Genomic DNA, 15,291 nt, shown 5'->3' with positions numbered 1-15,291 from the left:
TCTCTCAAATAAATAAAATATTTTAAAAATATTAAAAAATTAAGTATTAAGAAAGGACAAATAGTTAAATGCCAAATCCCTTTTGATTTTGACAGTACCATGTATTTTTAGTTTTAACCTGCTACTTTGTAAACTTTAATAGTCTAAAATAACTAGTAACTTGAAATGTTAAAAGTTCATTTGTCTCAGTATCCAAATCATTTACACTTAACTACATTGGGACATGTGTTGGTTTATTCTCAGAAAATTTTCCTTTTGGCAAATCAGAAACCAATGCAACTTACTCAGTTATTTACTTATTTATATTTTTTGTGTGTGTTACTCCCAGGAGGAAATTCATGTTCATAAGAAGCTAGCCCTAAAAAGAAGCTTAGAGGTCATATTGTCTATCTTAATTCTGGTACAGGGAAGAAATCTGAGACTCAAAAAAAGATGATTTCCTGAGGCCCCTGGAGGAAAGATTAATTTCAGGAATGAATATTTATATGTGTCTAAGTACTTTTCTTAGTCATTTAATATTTCTAAGCCTAAATTAGTAATACATACATCTGCACCAGAGTCTGAACTACCAACCCACATTTATTCCAGCAGTCATTAAAGGCTGTATTTCATAACAGTTCTTCACTCAGGACACTGGCATGCTTGTTATCTCATCACTGTCACGGGTATAAATATCACAAAATTTGGTCTCATCTGAAGAGCTCATTAAACAGTTATCTGCCCATAGCACAGAAATAGACACCATATTACGTTCATTAAAGAACACGTGAGAGTGCCAAGCACATGTGGGACTCAACACCTGGCCAATCTAAGTCTGAATGTACATGATTCATGTAATATAGCTAATACATTCACCTTCCATCAGGTCAACAAGTACTGCATTCTTAAGAATTTTAAGACACCGCAAATAGTTGGAGACTTTTGTGTTTTGAGGAAATACTCTTCTGATTAGATCAGCATTTTAGGGACTCCTGGTGGACTTGGCTTTTACCTTATGGTAATTCTCCCATCTTTAGAAAAGATAAATCAGATTTAGGAAATGAACATGTGATATGTGTGCATATTTACCATTTGCTGCCTCACTGGGCAGCAGTCATTAAGCATAGTTAAGTATAAATCCTATTATTGAGATGACTTCCAATATAGCAGCTGTAGTCACTGTAACCATGGCTACTGAGTATCACTGTATCCTCTCTGCTGAGGCCTCACAGACACACTGCTGGCAGCATCAGCACTTCACTTCCTTGCTCTCCTCTCTCTCATTCCTTACAGAAATGATTCCAGTGGATTCTTTTTCTGTGAAGTAGTATGTCATTTAGGAGGAGGTTCTGTGTGGGTAAAAGAAACTCGGCTCCCGTTAAACAAAACAGAAGTGTCTTCTCATCCCATAAAGAAGAATGGAGGGAGGCAGCCCTGAACTGTTATGGCTGCTCCAGGGTATCATCAGGGACCTAGGCTGCCCTACTTTTCAAAAGCTCATTGTTCATCCTTTAAATGGCACCTCATCACTCTAATGACTGGTCAAGTTCTGCCTTTCATGTTCTAGTGGGAGGCCTGAAGAAGGGGAGAAAGCAGACGGGCAAAAGGGGTTTCTTGCAGCTGACTCTGTTCACTTTAAGCACCATTTCCAGAAATCTCACACAGTACTGCTTATAACATGTGGCCCAGAATTTAGGCCTATGGATCAATCCAGCTGCAAGGGTGGCTGGGAAATGTAGTCATTTATTCTGAGTAGCAATGTGCCCAGCTAGGAAGAGAGAGGGAGAAAGGGGAGCTGGGTGTTGTGGCTAATAACCCAGTTCCTGCCACAGATCCTTCTGGTGGAATGTTCAATTGGTATCCATGAAGCCTTAATTCAGGTCATAAGTAATGACCACTATTTTACATAAATAATAACTGTGGGATACATGGTGCAATTAGCTTAGTAAGCAGTCCTTTGGACATCCTCAGAGAGGCTCAGGGATGGTTCGTAGGCCACAGGAGCACATTCACAGTAGCCACTTGCTGTTTACTAGAATGCTTTCAGTTACAGGAATTCAAATTAAACAAAGTTTAAAATAAAATCACAAAACCTTATTCACCCCATGTAGAATTTAACAGAATCTTGGGGAATATAACAGACAAAGAAAAACTGTGAGAAATCCAAAACAGAGTAATGGCTGTAAAAATAACTAATGGCTTCTTATAGATGGCACTCAGATATTTATACACCTGTGTTCACAGCGGCAGCATTCATAGTAGCCAAAAGGTAGAAAGGTAGGCCTGGGTGTCCATCAGTAGATAAATGGATAAACAGAATATGGTCTATCCCTACAGTGAAATCTCCTTCAACCTTGCAAAGGAATGAAATTTTGACACATGCTGCAAAATGGATGAATCCAAAAGACATTATGCTAAGTGAAATAAGCTACAGAATAAAGGGATAAATATTATGTGTTTCTACCTACGTGAGGTACCTAGAATAGGTCATAGAGATAGAAAATAGAATACGAGTTACTAGGGACAGAGGGAGAAAGGGATGGGGAGTTCATGTTTAATGGGTACAGACTGGGGTGATATAAAAGTTCTGGAAATGGATTGTGGTGATGGTTGCATGACAGCCATGTGAATGTACTGAGCCATATACCTAAAAATGGTTAAAATGTTAAATTTCATATTATAAATGCTTTACCAATATGAAAATGTAGAATAAGAGAATGGGTGACGTGATATATAAGTTTAAGTGGTAATGAAAAATGTATGACAAGAAGTTGACAGATCAGCCCCAGGGATAAGGTCAGATGTAGACAGGTTCTGCTTCCTTCCTGTTTCTTTTATCTTACCACTCATACCTTTCAATTATTATAAATTTATTCTCCTATTTCTTCACTCCCTTGTTTTTAGACACTTAGGGCATGGAGAGATATAAAGTGGAAAATAAATTGAATTCATTTAGCCTGAGGGAGAGAAGATTTGGGGGAGGCCACAACAGCTGTGTTTAAATATTTACAGGGCTGTCAGGTGGAGGAAAGAGGAGGCTTATTCTGTATGCTCAGAAGACAGAAATAGGATTTCATGGGAAGCAGATCTTTCCTGCCTCTGGAGAAGGAATAACATTTTAATAAATAGAAGAGTCTATAAATGAAAAAGACTCCTTTGAATGCTGGAAATAGGCAAATAGTAGCTAGGGATTTTGTGGAGGGGAGTGTTCCATTAGATGGGATGTTGGGCCGGGAGTCTCTGTATTAGCATCCCAGCAGGGAGGAAGAAGGAGGTTTCAGCTGGCATTTTGAAGCGTATTTAATGAAGAAACCATTTTCAGAGATGTGAGCAAGATTGAGGGAGCCTGTAAAGGATGTTGAGGCACCCAAGAACTAACACAGTGGGAAGGCCTTCCCATGAGGCCAGAAGTAGCAAGTAGGGCAGTAGGCAGTACTGTCTGAGGAGGTCAGTGGAGCTGTGGAAGAGGAATCCTCAACCACTCTGGGGTGAGGGGGGCAGGCACAGAGTAGGGGCTGACAGTCCCAGAAGGAGCAGCCACAGGCAAAGCCATGGCACCAAGACAGAGAAACAACAGGGATAGAACTTCCTCCCAGCCTTGCATCTCCTATGTTGTTTCTCTTTGGGCAAACCCAGTCAGCAGCCAGAGGGCCCAAGGGGTGAAGTAATGCGGGTTGTAGGGAGAGATCAACTCTTAGGGCAATGAGCAAGACAGAGAAATGCCTCTCTGCGGTCTCTTTTCTTCTATCTAAGAGACCTGTAAGCTTTGAGGCTGTGACACGCTCGATTTTTGTAGCAGAAGTCCAATTCTGCTCCTCCCCCCACAAAAAAACTTGAAAAGAGCAAAAGACCCAAAGATTGCACCTGATGTTCTGTGAATGACCAGTATGTCATATGAAAGATGACATTAAAGAGGTTATCTGACAGTATCTATAGGGTCAGTGAAATGCCCTTGAAAGATGGGAAAGAAGCTGTCAGTCAGCATATTTATTGAGCACCTACTGAATGCTAGACACTTTTCTAAGTGCTGCAGACCCAGTGGTAAGGCAGAGAGACTCTTCTCCTCTTATATAGTAGAAGTAGGAGATAGACAATGAAGATGTAAGTAAATGATTCACTATCATACAATATAGTGAATCAGTTAGATCATGAACTACACCATTTCCTAGTGTGACCTTTATTAAGATACTTGCCCTGTGTCTCTGTTCTATATCTGTAAATGGGGATTAGTGATTATATTTGTCTAGTTATGTTGTTCTGAGGATATAACTGGTAAGTGTATGTAAAAGGTTCAGATCGGTGCCTAACACATAAAAGTGCTACATATAAATGTTGTTATTATCAGACACTATTAGGTACTAGATGAGAGAGGGGATAAGAGCAAAAAATGCATAGAAAAGAGAATAGTGGTTATGAGCATAATGGCAGCCATGAGATAGGGAGCAGGAGGGCTGCTGAGCAGCATCGCTGACATGGGAAAGAACCAGAGGTCCCGGGGAGAGGGCAGAGAACAGCGACCTGCCCCTCCAGAATGGTGGCAGGTTTCAGGGACAAGGTAAGTGACACTGAAGAAAGCACAGTCATGGCCTGGTTAATGATAAATAGGAGACTGAGTTTTTAATGAAAATCAATAACTTTCAGCATTAAGGACCAAACAAATGGAAAAGATGCTTAATAGAAGCAGAATCATAGTACCTAAAATCTCAGGCTCTGGAATCAGACTGGCGCAAGTTCAAATCCAGCTCTGCCATGTAAATGCTATTACCTGACCTGGGGCAAGTTGCTTAGCCTTGTTGATGACCAGTTCCCCCTTTTGGAAAATGGAAATAATCATACCTACCTCAAGGATTATTTTGAGCGTGAAATGAGATCATCTATGGTAATTGCTTAGCACAACGCCTAGAACATTCTAAGGCATCTAACCAGCATGCGTTGCCGTTGCTTATGGCTGTTGTAAAAAGAGGGAATGAATACCTATGTATGACCTGAAAAGAGTGAGCGCGGTTAAGATTTTTTTTTTTTTTTTGCTTTAGTTGCTCTGTGTGATGTCAGGGTTTAAAAAGGACAATTTTTAAATTTCTTAGCCAACCCCAAATCATCCTAGGGAGCAGCTATCCTGTGATGCCCTCATCAAACCAGAACATCTGCTCATTTTCTGCATAAGCAGTTACCAACAAAAAGATCTCTAAGCACTCAATGGAAAAACAAAATATTGTAATGATAAAATTCAGGACTCAATCTGTGTTTATTTCTGAATGATTATTTTGACATTTCAGGCTTACAAAACAACATTCAGCTGAAGAATAGTACTTAGAAAAATTACTGAAGAAAATTTATTGAATTCCTATGCAGAGGGGCACCTGGGTAGCTCAGTCAGTTAAGTACCTGCCTTCAGCTCAGGTCATGATCTCTGGGTCCTGAGATTGAGCCCCTGCTCAGCAGGGAGTCAGCTTTTCCCTCTCCCTCTGCCTGCTACTCCCCTTGTTGTAGTCTCTTTCTCTGTCAAAAAATAAAAAAATAAAATCTTTCCAAAAAATTCCTATTCAGAACAGGCATATATTAAATTGGGATGTGCCATAAACCAATTAGAACTTTAACATATGAACATGAATTATGGGATTCAGAAGTTGAAAATCCATCTTAAGGAATACATAACTTTATGAGACTTTGAATTATAACCTTTACTGGTTTTAGGTTGACTATCCTTTATTTTCAGGTAAGTCCAAGAAGTTTATGAGGGAAGAAATTATTTTGAAATTTTTATTCTTGAGGTAGTTGGGCACTTAGCATTAAAATGCCTGTAACTGGGCAGCCCTGGTGGCTCAGCAGTTTAGTACCGCCTCCAGCCCAGGGTGTGATCCTGGAGACTCAGGATCGAGTCCCATGTTGGGCTCCCTGCATGGAGCCTGCTTCTCCCTCTGCCTGTGTTTCTGCCTCTCTCTCTCTCTCTCTGTCTCTCATGAATAAATAAATAAAATCTTAAACAAAAAATGCCTACAGCTTTTGCAAAACTGTGGAGAATAAATTAACAATGCCTGGCAGTGTGGAAAAGTCTTTTGTAATGTTCCTTTTCTCTTTGAGAACTTAATAGTTGATTTACCATCGGGGTACTAATCTGTTACATTTTAGGAACTAAGAACAACTGAATATGTAAAACAAAATCTGTATTTAAGGGCATTTCTGGGGCGGCTGGGCGGCTCAGTTCAGTTGGTTGAGCGTCTACCTGCCTTTGGCTCAGGTCATGATCTCAGGGTCCTGCTCACTGGGGAGCCTGTTTTTCTGCCAACCCACCCCCCTCACTTGTGCTTGAGTGTGCTCTCTTTCTCTCTCAAATAATAAATGAAATATATATTTTTTTAAATAGAGATATTTCCTTTGGTTTTTCTTTTCTTTCTTTTTTTCTGTTTTTCTTCCCACCCCCCCTCTGGGGAAAGCTTACCTTTGTATAGTTAAAAAGCCATGTCTAATTCACCTTGAGAGGCAGCTATATATTCTGAAAGGCAGTGTTTCCAGAGTCCGATCATTTGTGTAGTGTCCCTTGCTGATCTAGTAGAGAGCCTCCCTCAGGGGACTTTGGCTGTCATATATATCTCTTTTGCAAAGTAGGCAGGCCTTTCTCCTTAAGGAAGACTCACTGGCGTGAGGTTGCTGGCTTCAATATGTGTGGCTTCTTGTCTGAGTCCCCCACGCTGAGTTCTTGTATGCTCTTCCTCCAAAGGTCATGTCTGACACAGTGTCCCCACTGTGCTGGGTCAGCAGGAACACAGGATGACCATTTTCGTTCATCATTATTTGCCTAAACTTAGAGAAAATAACACCCCTATTGATTTTATCCTCTGCTTTCCCCTACAAACTGTTGTTGTACTCACAGAGTAATTATTTGTTTTCATGCCAGAGGCATGTGTAAGAGGTGAAGATGGATTCTCTGCTTTTCAGTTTGGGCAGGACATTATTGGATAATGGACATGGTGCAAAGAATGGCTGATAAAATCTCCTTATTTCTTCCACTAGTCACATTGAGACTATTTCAAGCATGTACAAGATCAAGCATCCCCTAGACCTTTTTTTATTTTTTGTGACTTCTGTGGGTTTCCATAGAACTCCAGAAGTGCTGTGCCCTCTTTTAAAAATTAAATTAACTAAAAAAGGAAAGGAAAAGAGCCTGCATTTTCTGAGGTTTCCCCACAGGCTTTTTATCTGTTTAAACTAACAGGGATTTTTCGCATATTGACATAAGCATTCATTTGCTAATTTCTTGGACATTAAACTGCATGGAGGCTTCCCCAGGATCTTGAATGGAGCCGAAATTCTTGGGTCCTCAGGGCTGCTCAAGTCCTACATCATTCCCTGCACACATACGGTTTTTCCTCCTCTATCTCCTTAGATAAAAGTCAGTGCTGATCGCCTTAAGGAAAGAATGAGTTAAATGGACCAATATTCTAGGCCTGGATCTAAAAACCCAGCCTTTTCAGAGGCCCCTGAGCACCTGCAGCAGCAAGGTCATTTGCACATACATAAATAAATAAATTAACAATGAATAAATAATTTAATCCCGGCCACACAATGCCACCTTGCAGATTTGATCCTTTGCAGCTCCCAGTGAATCTGTCCATTTCTAATTCTTTTTGATAAAGTCCTCAGATACTTGCTGACTGTCAGGCTCATTTTCTTATTGTTTTCGCTTGATTAGTTCTGTATGACCTAAGGTTGCCCTTAAGGTCCACATCTCTCGTGAAGACCCTGAAAGTCCTTCTGTTTAGCACTCCCCCCAACAAGGACGGAAAGCCCCTGCCCATTCCCCACACAGACCTTGGAAGGCATTCTGTCCCTAACTTCCTTCACCCAAGTGCAAAAGCCACTCATTAGGGGTAACATGTTTTTGTGGCTTCTCTCCTCGTGCACTTGGGTTTGCCCATGTCTGGTCCCCTAGGGCCCCTGGCCAGGCTAAGCACCCTGTCAGAGACAGGTGCTGCTGCCTCTCCCCAGCCACTCCCTTGCCCGGGCTGTTTGTTACAGGGACTTTGGGGAAACAAGCTGGCCTTCACTGGGGAGGTGGGGGGCAGGGTGGCTTTTTTTTCTTTTCTTTTTCAACTGGCCAGGAGTTTGCTGCCCAGTACCTCAGATTCAGGCTATCCATTCAACTTAGGCTTTGGGTCCAGAGGTAGGAGTCCTGTCTAATTCACAAATCTCTGTGAGCCCCATGGCTATGCTGGGCCTCCTCACCTGAGGGCAGGACTGCTCACACACCACTGGTCATTCTCTCCCCTCCCAAAGGGGCAAATAATAGCTTTTAATTAGTGGCGGCCAAATTCTGGTTTATTGAAAAATTCAGACTCTTTAAGTCAACGGTTCAGTATCCTTCAACATTTCTGAAAAAGTTTTCCATGATTTTTGGCTGTCAAGACTGGGATTTTCAAGAAGATTTTCTTTGTGGTTTTTTGTTTTTGTTTTGTATTTTTTAAGATTTTAGGTAGTCTCTGTACCCAGTGTGGGGCTCGAACTCATAATCCCAGGATCAAGAGTTGCATGCTCTACTGACTGAGTCAGCCAGGCACCCCTCTTTGTAATTTTTTTCTCCTTTCTTCTTCTGAACCATGGAGTAAAAACTCACTGTATTATGTGGAGTCTTTATAATGGTTACTTTTTAGTGATGGTGAGTCTCTGGAGTACTTAAGGGAGATGTTAATGAAAATTGTACTACTATATGAAAATTTGAAAATGTATCCTCCACAAGTCACATGGAAATCTGCACAAGTTTTATAATCTCATTATATAATTTCCTTTTATGTGGTACAATTTTAAGATTGGGTTTAGTATGCTTGGGTGCATTTCTCAGTCTTCCAGAAGGGCAGATTACCTAGGCTGAACCATCAGAGCCCTTCAAGAATTCAGTTCCATTATCTGAATCTTAAAAAGGTGAATATTCTTGGCTCCAGATGAAGTCAAGATACCTTGTCAGTGAAACCCCTTATTAGCTCAGAAAGCTCTGGAAGAGCATGCTGGAATGCAGGAGGAAGAACACTGACCACAGTGATGTTTTGTGTGTTGACAGTATTCCAGAGCCACCAGTAGCTTTATAATTGTGTTTCTGAATTGGCTTTCTGACAATGAATTTGTTGACAGTATTCCAACTCAAATGAACCTTCAGGTGGGCAGGCACCAAAGTCATAAGTTTATATCGGTCTGTGTCATCTCTGAACTATTTTATTTTTAATTTCAGCCTCTAAAAGATCATCTGGGGATATTAACAGCGAAGAGAAAATATGACTTGAGATGCTTGTATCACAAGATTGTGCTCAGTGTTTATTGCTTTCTCACAGTTAATGTTGGGGACATTGGGGCAGTCAGCATTGTATATTCCTAAGGAGAAAGGGTTGTATCTTTTTTTTCAGGGGAGGGTATCTAGTCTATTTGATGAGAAATCTCTAGTGGATATTTCTGAGCTTTGTGAAGAGCAATTTTTGAAAAACTGGAAGAGTCCACACTCCCCAGTGAGAAGACTGCAGCAAACAGACACCCCCAGGAATGGCAAAACTGCTACAAACACATCACACACTAAGCCATGATAGCAATTTTAGCTCTTTCTTATGTGGGAACTTATAAAACATTTCAAATTTACGGCATATGGCAGAGAATGCTAGAGCAAACACTTGTTTACTTACTCTCCAGTCTCAACAGATGATAACGTTTTGCCCTGTTTGCTTTAGCTCATTTCTTCAATAACATTTTAAAATGTGACCAAAGCCACCTTTGTCTCCCTCCCTGATCGCATCCCCTTCTGAGTCTTCCCAAGATAACTCTGAAGATAACTACAGTTTTTAAGGAAACTTTGATTCCATTCTGTTTCCATAATTTACTGATAGAATGGAAGTATCATCCCAGTTTGGTAAATATGCTGTACACATATACAAACACACACATATACACAGAGAGATCAGAGGGTGAAGAATGTTCATGAAAAGGTAGCAGGTGGTTTTCATAAAATTTGGGATGTTGCTTCCTTGTACTTTTATGAATTTTCACATGTTCTCATTGAACATGTACTATGTAATGATAAATAATGATAAAAATGTTATGAAGTAATATATTTTACCATTTTCAAAAACAAAAATATTATATTGTAAGGAAAAGTATGTCAAGGGTCCTTCTAAGTCCTCCAAGACTATGGGAAGCCTACCTATTTCTTTCTTTTTTTTTTTTTTAAATGATTAGGAAGATTTTTTTTTTAATTTTTATTTATTTATGATAGTCACACAGAGAGAGAGAGAGAGAGAGAGAGAGGCAAAGACATAGGCAGAGGGAGAAGCAGGCTCCATGCACCGGGAGCCTGACGTGGGACTCGATCCCAGATCTCCGGGATCGCCCGCCCTGGGCCAAAGACAGGCGCCAAACCGCTGCACCACCCAGGGATCCCAAGCCTACCTATTTCTTCTCTTAACTTCATGGTAGCTTTCTCTGCCAGAGGGTGTAAATCAGTAAGAAAACAACCAGGCATTGATATCAGCAGTCAAATGGATATCAGATTAGTTCCCAGGAGATGAACACCATTATTTGTTACATCAGCAAATATGATGAGTCGATAAACCTGCATCTGATGATAAATAGCAGTATCTAGACATTTTTAAGAAGAGGGCTAAGATGAGGAATTCTCAGAAAAATGTTCAGGAACTGGAAGATATTAATAAGAAAAAAATTGCCAAGGTCTTGTATCTCCAATGACAGTTTCCTGGGCTGTTCTAAGTGCATTAAGAGGACAGTCTTTGGTAAATGTCAATACTTAATGGTAAAATGGATGCCTCTTGCACTGAAGCAGGAGAGGAGGCCTGTCCCACAGAGCTGCTAGCCTAAGGTCACCTTTATGAAGTTAAAAAGGCTGTCCCCTCCCCTCTGGGTGGGCATAGCTCCATGCCAAGGACACAGCATTTAGAGTGCAGGCTGGTTTTCAGCCCCCACTTACTCCTTTTGCCTGGTGTCTTGTGCAGTGCCTGTGTGTACCACTGTACCCAGCAGTCTTCAAGTCCAGCCTCTTTTATACTCTCATCAGTGGCATTCCCTCTTTTCTCTGCTTCCTTGGAAATGGCCCCATGTGTTCTGACTTTGTACTTCAGAATACATACCTGGCACTTGGGTATGAGCCCTTACAAAAGCAGGTTGGCCTGTTTTCACAATCTACTTTGGTTCTGGTGTTTACACCCATCAAGCGTGGTGATAGGAAATTCTTCAAGTTCAGTCTTGCTCACTCAAGCTCTGCTTCATAGTTAGGATAGAATCTTTTGCTCGTTGGGAGTGTTTATTTGTTGTATCTCATTATCTTTGTCTACTCCTCCCTCAGAATCCCTTGAATATGGGGGGCCTGAAGCAGGGGTAGGATATTTTAATTTCTCATAGCATTCTTTAGTCATATCCCAACGCCTCAACGTTTGTCACAGTCAGTGAACACCCATTCAGACAAAATTTACAGAAGAAACTCAACAGAAGGAATATCTCATTCACTCTTAGACCAAACAATAAAATGTCCTTGGCCTTGTGGGGTGGGGTAAAAAGCAATGTCCTGACCCATCCATACTGTGGAACAGAGTGGGAAGATGAGTGGGAAAGATGCCACGCTCCTTCTAGAGGCCAACTTCACCTCCATTCTCATCTGAACTTGCACGTCCTCTTCTGGATCTCATTTCCCTAGTGACAAGGGGGGTAGGAAGCATGTCATGGACCAAAATCCTGCCTGACCAGTAGAGGACCACTCTATAGAGGCTTCCCATGTATGTGTAGAGTAGTCAGCAGGAAGAGAAGAATGACTGGGATGATCATTGGGTTTATGATTCAGCTGGTGGTTGGAATAGCCATTACTTAGTATATGAGAAAAGGTGGCCAGAGGCCATCTTTATCAGATATATTGCCAGTCACTGAGCTACATGGCAGGAGACAGCTGTCTACCCGGTAAGCTTATTAAACTTATAAATTCAAGGACTGCTATTCCTTCTTGTGAGTTTACTACTTATTTTATTGATCTTGTACTTGATGCTCGTAAGTGAATTTCTGTCACCACGGCCTTTTAGTGGTATTTCTCTGTGATTCCTCAAGATAACTATAATTGGAAGTTTCTGGTGAATTTTAATGTTTTATATAACCTAAATAAAAGTTGGAATTTAGTTCTGAGTTTCCTCTTGTGGTTTAATTAAATTAATATTTAGAAAGCAAAGCTTCCTGTATTATTTTCTCTTTCAAAAGTTGTTTAAGATAATTAAAAACTGGATTTCCAACCACTATCATAGAAAAAGGATTTGAAGATTAGATGAAGCTAACCTCAGACGCCTCATGCGGTAAAACATACATTCTTTAAAAGAGGTGAGAAGCCTTATTATATTGTTTGAAGAGGCTCTTGTTTTAAGGTCACTTTGTTGCACTGTCCTTTTTTCCATTCATTTCTTTTCTGAATGTATATTTTCACCCAAGAATAAATTATAGTCTAGTTTTGGAGAAAAATTGATAATCTTTTTAAGAAAATTAAATGGTCATATTTCATAATTATGCCTGATTTATGCATGCTTTCATTTGATGGAGTTTATTGAAAGTGTCCACTTTATTACAAGCAACTTGCTTTTCTGTAAGCTCTAGAAATAGTGTGAAGACATAGAAAAGTCAAAAGTCAGCTGGGCTGTATTTCTACACATATATTTATCCTAGTTGCTTTCAAAATTAGATCTCTCATTGTTCCAGTACAATTACAACTCCCAATATTTTGTTTAAAGGTTTGATATTCACGGTGAAATAACATGAGGAGAGATCCATACTCTTTGGGAAACATCACAAACCAAGACAATAAAAAAAGAGAAAATTTAAGCATAATTGTTTTTAAGCCTTTTACCTTAGTAACTTAATTTTGATACATGAGAAAGATGCTTAAGGGTTTGAGGCAGTAATGAGGTCTTGGGCACTTGGGGTACATTGGCTTATTAGGGTAAGGATGATTGGATTTGTTGGCCTAGATTAAGCACTAGTTTGTATCAGTCTTTTATTATGAAATTGATTTTGGCCATTTTTACTTATCATTAGAATTTTATTTTTGTTTCTTCCTTTTCTCCTTCTTCGGGTTTGACCTTGGTACTGTTTTGTTTATACTTGACATGATGATTTTTTTTTTTGGAGGGGGGGCAGTGGCTGGTAATAGCTGACTTAAAAACCTCATGAGCTCCCCCTGCTGTTCCACAGCTGACAATGCAAGCCCCCTTCAGTTTTAAATCCCAGAGGCAAATAAATGAAAGAATTGAATGAACCCCTTCAAGGTGTGCTTGATCTACTAAGTAAGAGCCAGAAGAGTGGTCTTTAACTTTCTCATGAAAGTTTACAAAATCAGAAAGGTTTAGAATCTTATCCGGACTATCTCTTAAGCTCGGAAGCTGGTCTATACACCTTTTGGAAAGCTGCCAACGAAGAATGAAGAAATATATAGCAAGTCACCTCATGTCCAAAGTGGATGGACTAAACCTGGGAGATACGTTTTTAGTAATTTCCTTTTTGATCTGTAAAGGTTTGGGGGGAAATGTTTTTAAAATAAGCCACTGATATAATTTCTGTTGTGTTTAATTTTACCCTCCAACATTTCTGAAAACTTGTGGTTTGATTTCAATGTATGCACCTTCCTTTAGTGTGACTTTTCAAGCTCAAGATAATTAAGTAGCACACAGAAATCACATTTGTCAATCAATATTTTTCATATATATGTACAGGTTAATAGGGTACCATACTATACCACAGATTAAAAACATCAGAATATATGCATTCATCAGACTACAAGTACATATATTGGAACACCTGCTAGCCCTCAATAGGATGGTGAACTAAATAGGTTTCTGCCTTGGTCTCTTGGGGTAGGAAGTCATGAAATAATAATTCAGATAAAGAGGTGCCTGGGTGGCTCAGTTGGTTAAGTGCAGTGCTGCCTCCTGCTCAGGTCATGATCCCTAGGGTCCTGGGATCGAGCCCTACATCGGGCTCCCTGCTCAGCAGGGGTGCTTGTTTCTCCCTCTCTCTGCTGTTCCCTCTGTTTGTGTTCAATCTCTCTCTCTCTCTGTTAAATAAGTAAATTATGTTTTTTAAAAGCTCAGATAAGGAATGCCTGGGTGGCACAGTGGGTAAGCATCTGCGTTCAGCTCAGGATGTGACCCTAGAGTCCCAGGATAGAGTCCCACATCAGGCTCCCTGCATGGAGCCTGCATCTCCTTTTGCCTGTGTCTCTGCCTCTCTCTCTCTCTCTCTGTGTGTGTGTGTGTCTCTCATGAATAAATAAATAAAATACAAATAAATAAATAAAAACTCATATAAAAGCCTAATCAAAAATTATGAGAGATTTCTTGGATATGATACCCAGAGCAAAGCAACAAAAGAAAAATAGATAATTTGGACTTTATCAAAATTTAACGATTTTGTGCCTGAAAGGATACTATCAACAGAGTAAAAAGACAATCTAAGAATGGGAGAAAATACTTGCAAATGATATATCTGATAAAAGGTTAATATCCAGGATATATAAGTAACTCCTAACTCAACAACAAAAAAAGCAACCTAATTTAAACATAGGCAAAGAACTTGAATAGACTTTCTCCAAAGATATGCAAATGGACAATAAACTTATGAAAAGATAATGAACATTTATCATTAGAGAAATGCACATCAAAACCACAAATGAAATGCCACTTCATACCCTTTAGAATGGTGGTGATAAAAACAAACTAGAAAATAACAAGTGTTGGTAAAGATATGCAGGAACTGGAAACTTTGTGCACAGCTGGTGGGACTCTAACATAGTGCAGTCACTATGGAAGACGGTGTGTGGTTCCTTATCAAATTAGCCATAGAATTACTATATGATCCAGCAAGTCCCCTTCTCGCATATACCCAGAACTGAAAGCAGGGCTTGAACAGATATTTGTACACCCATGTTCACAGCAGCATTATTAGTAACCAAAAAGTGGGAGCGACCAAGTATCCCTCGACAGATGAATGAATAAACAACATGTGATCCATAAGTAGAATGGAATAGTATTCAGCCTTAAAGAGGAAGGAAATTCTGACACATGAGAAAACATAGATGAACCTTGAAGAGATTATTGGTTAAGTTAAATAAGCCAGACACCAAAGGACAAGTGTTGGCTGATTCCACTTGTGTGAATCACCTATAGCAGTCAAATTCAGAGACAGTAGGATGGTGGTTGCCAGGCAGTAGGGGAGGGTGGGATGGGGAGTTGTTGTTTGAAGGGTACAGAGTTTCCGTAAGGGAAGATGAAAGGTTCTGCAGGTGGATGGTTGGTGATA

The 15,291-nt window shown here is 40.0% G+C and overlaps 1 long non-coding RNA gene across 1 annotated transcript in view; it reads left to right on the top strand.

Moving 5' to 3' along the window:
- LOC144284329 (uncharacterized) overlaps positions 1–15,291 on the top strand; it is a 48,731-nt gene that overhangs the window by 24,309 nt on the left and 9,131 nt on the right. The window lies entirely within an intron of this gene.

The sequence above is a fragment of the Canis aureus genome, chromosome 15 (genome assembly GCF_053574225.1).
Source record: "Canis aureus isolate CA01 chromosome 15, VMU_Caureus_v.1.0, whole genome shotgun sequence".
Lineage (NCBI taxonomy): Eukaryota > Metazoa > Chordata > Mammalia > Carnivora > Canidae > Canis > Canis aureus.
The sequence above is the reverse complement of the archived record's forward strand: the minus strand, read 5'-3'. Positions and strand labels throughout refer to the sequence as shown.